This window comes from Silene latifolia, chromosome 3 (assembly GCF_048544455.1).
Source record: "Silene latifolia isolate original U9 population chromosome 3, ASM4854445v1, whole genome shotgun sequence".
Lineage (NCBI taxonomy): Eukaryota > Viridiplantae > Streptophyta > Magnoliopsida > Caryophyllales > Caryophyllaceae > Silene > Silene latifolia.
The window spans coordinates 113,314,870-113,320,869 of record NC_133528.1 but is presented as its reverse complement, the minus strand read 5'-3'; positions in this window follow the sequence as shown (position 1 = coordinate 113,320,869).

The window sequence follows — 6,000 nt, the reverse complement described above, 5'->3', positions numbered from 1 at the left end:
CCCAACTATGATACCAGAGGACAAAGTGCCATACGTTTACTTGCATCACAATTCATGATAAACCAAGAACAACTATACAAAAGAACACCCTAAGGGATTCTTGTCCTTTGCATTGATCGCCATAAAGCCAAAAAAAGTCATGGGAGAGGTCCACGGCGGAGAATGCGGCCCTCACATTAGCGCAATGATGCTAGCCCGAAAAATCATGCGGTTAGGCTACTAGTGGACCACCATGGAAGCTGATTGCAGAAACTACGTCAAACATTGCCATAATTGGCAAATATTCGCCTACATACAACATATGCCACAATCCCATTTGTACACCATGACATCACCCTGGCCTTTCTCGACCTGGGGCATCGACATCATCGGGAAGGTCAACTCGGTAGGCACCAAAGGGCATTGCTTCATCCTCGTCACTATCGACTACTTCACCAAATGGGTGGAAGCACAGTCCAATGTAGTCTTGACCGCCAAACAAGTGGCCAATTTCATCCAAGACAACATCATCTGCAGATATGGGGTACCCCATGAAATCATCAGTGACCAAGGCTCCCACTTCCGGGGAGAAACACAAGCCTTGCTGGACAAATACAAAATCAAGCGGCAACGATCATCTCCTATCGTCCCCAAACCAACGGAGTGGTAGAGGCAGCAAACAAAACTTTTGTCACGATCAATAAGAAGATGCAAGATAATTACCGCGATTGGTCGAGCAAACTCCCATTCGCACTCTGGGGATACCGAACCTCCATTCGAACATCCACAGGCGCCACACCCTTCTACCTAGCATACGGTATGGATGCGGTTCAACTAGTAGAGTTGGACGTCCCATCTCTACGCATCCTACTGGAGAGTCAAGTTCTTGAGGCGGAATGGACCCGTCGAAGATTCGAACAACTCACGCTTCTAGACGAACGGCGACTCAACGCCTTGCACAACGTCCAGCTATACCAACGGCATATACAACGGGCATTCAACAAAAAGGCCAAACCCAGGAACATCAAAGAAGGCGACTTGGTCCTCAAGTCGGTTCGAGCACCATTACCCGTCGATCCGAGGGGGAAATTCAAACCCAATTGGGTCGGGCCATACCTGGTCAAGAAAATACTTTTAGGGGTGGGGGGACAGTGAGACTGAGTGACCTATACGGGGAGGATTTCGGAAACCCGACCAACTTAGACCAACTCAAGAAATATTACCCTTGAGACCTAGCAACGAACAAACCTTGCCCTAGCTTTACAACTAGCAACCACAATATCCCTTTCAAGTCAAGCTCCTCAACGCGTTCTGAATTGAAAATGCATGTTTTATCGAGTCTAAGTTGCGGCACCTCGCCACGTTTTAAACGACCTTTGATCTGTCAAAAGCAACATCCATTTGCACTCATACAAAAATACCTGAACTACGAGCATGGTTTGATTTCACCTCTTCAGGTGGATACGTAGGCAGTCCTTTCTTATACGAGAAGGATACAACCACAATACCCAAACAAAATTAACAAAACTTTTTGAACTACGAGAATGGTTTGATTTCACCTCTTCAGGTGGATATGTAGGCAGTCCTTTCTTACACAAGAAGGATACAACCATCCCCACAAATAAAAAAAAAAACCACCCATATCAACGTCAAAAATAGGAAAGGGAACAACATTCCCTTTCCCACAAAAAGAAAAAGGAAAAACATCTCCTTTCCCACAAAAAGGGAAGCCTTTCTCTCTTCCCACAAAAATCTATTTCACAAGTGCAATGTTTAGGATAATTCAAACCAAATTGCCTTTACAAAATGGATGGAATAAACAAGCGTTCACAATTTCTTTTGACACAAGCAATCCTCTTATTTAATTAAAAATGAGAAGGATTACAAATTTGATAACAAATAAAACTAAGCAAGTCTACAACTTGTCAAAACTAGAGTGTCGACTAAGACATCTCATATAGTAAAACAAACACATAATACACAATACATAACTAGTACAGTGTTTGGGCTAAAAATAGCACAATGAAGAAGGCCCATTTGATAAAATAAAGATTACGAAAGAAGTGATAAGGAGGAAGGGAGCCCGCGGTCAGGAAAAGGGGAGACGGGCTTAAGAAGGATCAAGAGCCCGTCATAGAAGGTGCCCGTGTTAAGGAAAGGAGTGTCAGGGAGAAGTTAGGGAGAAGATAGGGAGATCGGGGAGAATTGGCAAGGGAGTCCGGGTTTGGAAAGAAGTCCTTATGGAAATAATATTCCCTTTCCATATTCGAGGTAGGATATATCTAGGGTTCTTACCCTATAAATAGCCAAGGGGAGCAAATCAAGAAGGGCATTCACTCATCCATACATTCATTCGAGATTATACTCAAGACAACCGCACTTGCGCATTCACATCAACACCATGGCATATCACTCACAAATATATACCCATCTGAGATCTCGCAGGGCAGACACCTGGCGTCAGCAAGATTAGTATAAACGTCACTATTGTAATCATCCTCCAATTCATATAGTGCAACACTTGGTAGGGTACCGTCCCTCCCGCGGTTGTTCCCACATTGGGTTTTCCGCGTCACCAAAATCTTACATGTCAATTTACATTACGCACTTTATTTTCCTATTTACTCAACGACGTACGAACAAACATACATTCAACCAACGAATATAGACTACATTGACCCTAATTAATCGACTTGGGTAAAAATACCTAAACAGTTTGGCGCCCACCGTGGGGCATTGTGGTCATCAATCGTTGATATTCTAGATATACAATGGAAAAGCAAGTATCTGAAGCCATGTCAGGGAGCAGGCAACCATCGCCACCACCACCGTCTACCCAAAGTCCAACATCGACAGTGGCCACGCAGGCTCCCGCACATACCTCAAGAATCATACCGACAACAAAAGCCTCTCTACCTCCCAGGACCCCTGCTGTCTCAACTCAGATCAGATCAGATCAGACAAAGGAACATCAAGCTCAGGCGTCACTCCGCCGCCCAGTCCCACGCAAATCCTGCTCGCCGGCGTGGAAAATCTTCAGAAAGCTATGGAAAATATGAGAGAAGACCAAAGGAGAGCAGATGCTGAGGTAAGAAGAAGAGACAGAGAGCTCGGGCACAAATTGATCTCCTAAAGCGGCGAAATCAACACTCCAAAGAAACAGACAGGTGAAGGAAGATCTCCCCCGGTAGATCGACACAGGAGCAAGAGTGATACCAAACCAAATAATTACAAGATTGGATTTGGTTACGATACCATCAGATGGAAGGATAAACCCACGAGGGTTAGGATACCTCACACCAGATAGCTGGCAGCCAGTTAGCTGCGTAGGGATACAAACGGGTGGCCTCCCCGTCGCCAGATCCCCGCAAAGAATCGATCGACACCGTAGCGGATCCGAGTCAAACCAAAGAAGTGAACTGGCAGCGGCGAGAAGACAATCGTTACCACAACCCCCGATCACGGAGCTTATCGGAATCTTCAAGAACCCGGATCGGAGGACATATGCAGACAAATGACAAAGCGGACCCAGTTTCACCAATATAACAAATCAAAGAAGATTGAACTAAAGAAGATGCTTTGAGCGGGGTTCCAGGGCTACCAACCCCACTCGAGAAAGCGACTCTGAACGCTTATGCCGACTCACCATTCGTGGACACCATATCCATCACAGCCATGCCAAAGGGATTCACAAACCCAAATATGCCTCTCTTCGACGCCTGACAAAGAGACCCCTTTGATCATATCACCAAGATAAGCGAAAAATGATGACGGTAACAACTATAGGACAAGTTAAGGAGGCCTGCATGTGCAAAGGATTCGGTCCACCCTAACAGACCGACTTCGATGGTTTGAAAGCCCGCCCAACAGTCGATATCTACATTTGCCGAATTGGTGAACGCATTTACTCAACATTCGCAAGCGGAAAAGCCACGAAAGCACGCAGGAGATCTTAACAGAATCGTCCAAGGGGCGGGAGAGAGCATTGGAGAATACAATACCGATTTAACAATGAGAAGGTAGCGACGAGAGTGTGATGTCTCAACAAAGTAGAGAAGCCTTCGAAGAGGCCTCCACCACGACTCGACCTATACAAGCAAATGTGACTATGCATCCCCGCCATAGTTTCGTAGTAGTGCGGAAAAGCGGTGCGCGATCGACCGGAGGAAGATATCCTAGCGAGCCGACTTACAGAGCACACCGAGTATCTCTAGTACTTCAGCCGTGGAGAAATCAGGAAGAAAGCAAACCACCAACAAGAAGGGCGAGAGATACAGACCATATGGGAGGGGAGTCAACAGAATCGAGGAAAACCAGCTACTCCCTACCCTGGCAGAATATGGATTCACTACAGGTATCGGAGGAATCTTGAAGGCGCTTAGAGAGATGAGAGATGGAGTCAGGTGGCCTAACCCACCAGTAGGAGAGCAAGCTTGGAGAAAGGATAGTAAGAAGAAGTGCGAATTTCACCATGATATTAGGCACAACACTGAGGATTGCTATACATTAAGAAGAGAGATCAAGCGCCTGTACGAACAAGGAAAGCTGAGCCACCTATTACCACGTGGGGGCAAGCAGCAGGATAAGGTAGGCTCTGCCAAGCCGGCAGACCCACCCACATGCACCAAAATTATAAACGTGATAACAGGCGGCTCAGACTTAAGTGGATTGACATATTCAGCAGCCAAAAGACATGCCACCGAGATCAAAGGAGACAGGCCAGCCAATTCTTGCAGAATATCTCACAGGGATCTGCCAGCAGTTAGCTTTGATGAAGAAGATGCATACGATGAGCGAGAACATCATGACGCACTTATTATCACCTTATCAATGGCCAATTGCACAGTTAGAAAGGTCTTGGTAGATACAGGAAGCTTGGTCAACTTAATCATGCTGAAAACCATAGAGAACATGGGATTCAGCGAGAAGGATTTATAGAAGAAGACTATTCCGCTAGTAGGCTTCAGCGGAGAAACAGCCAGCTAGCTAGGTGAGATAATCATCCCCACCTATGTGGGAGGAGTCAACAAGCAAGTCGTGCACCTGTTATAGATGGCCCCTCTACTTACAACGTCATCCTAGGAAGACCATGGTTGCACCGGATGAAAGCATCCCTTCAACATACCACCAAAGTGCATAAAGTTCCCCACCCCATGGGAGTAGAAACGATAAGAGGAGGTCAGGAGGAAGCTAGAAGCTGCTATAAGAAGGCACTCAAGTGCACTACCAGCCCCCCGCATAGCAATTACAGGAGCACCTATCCAGACGAATACATCGAACCCCAAAGCAGAAGAGCCGGATCGATCAACCCGGACAAGCCGCACCCGAAAGAACCGTGCTCATTGGAGCAGGGATGTACAGAAGCTTACGACAAAGAACTAGTCAAGTTCCTGCGAGATAACATGGATTGCTTTGCATGGTCACACGATGATATGATAGGCATAGATCCATCCATCATAACACATAAGCTTAGCGTGGACCCAAAGTGTAAACCCATCCAACAAAGAAGAAGAAAGTTTGCAGCAGAAAGAAATAAGGTGATCAACCAGGAAGTAGATAGCTTGGTCAAGGGCAAAGAAAGAAAATAAGGGAAGTAAAATACCCATAATGGTTGTCTAATGTAGTGGTGGTGCCTAAAAAGAATGGGAAGTGGAGAGTATGTGTGGACTTCACCGATCTCAACAAAGCATGTCCTAAAGATCCATTCCCGCTGCCTCATATTGATGCAATGGTGGATGCAACAAAATTGACACGAGATGTTAACATTTCTGGATGCATGGAGTGGATACAATCAGATCAAGATGGATCCTGCAGATCAAGAGAAGACAACATTTATGTCCGAGAGAGGAATATATTGCTACAACGTCATGCCGTTCGGCCTAAAGAACGCAGGCTCCACATATCAAAGGTCAAGTTAACGAATGTTCAAGGAACAGATAGGAAGAACAATGGAGGTGTATATTGATGACATGGTGGTGAAATCAGAGAAGGCCAAAGATCATATGCGGCATCTGGCAGAAA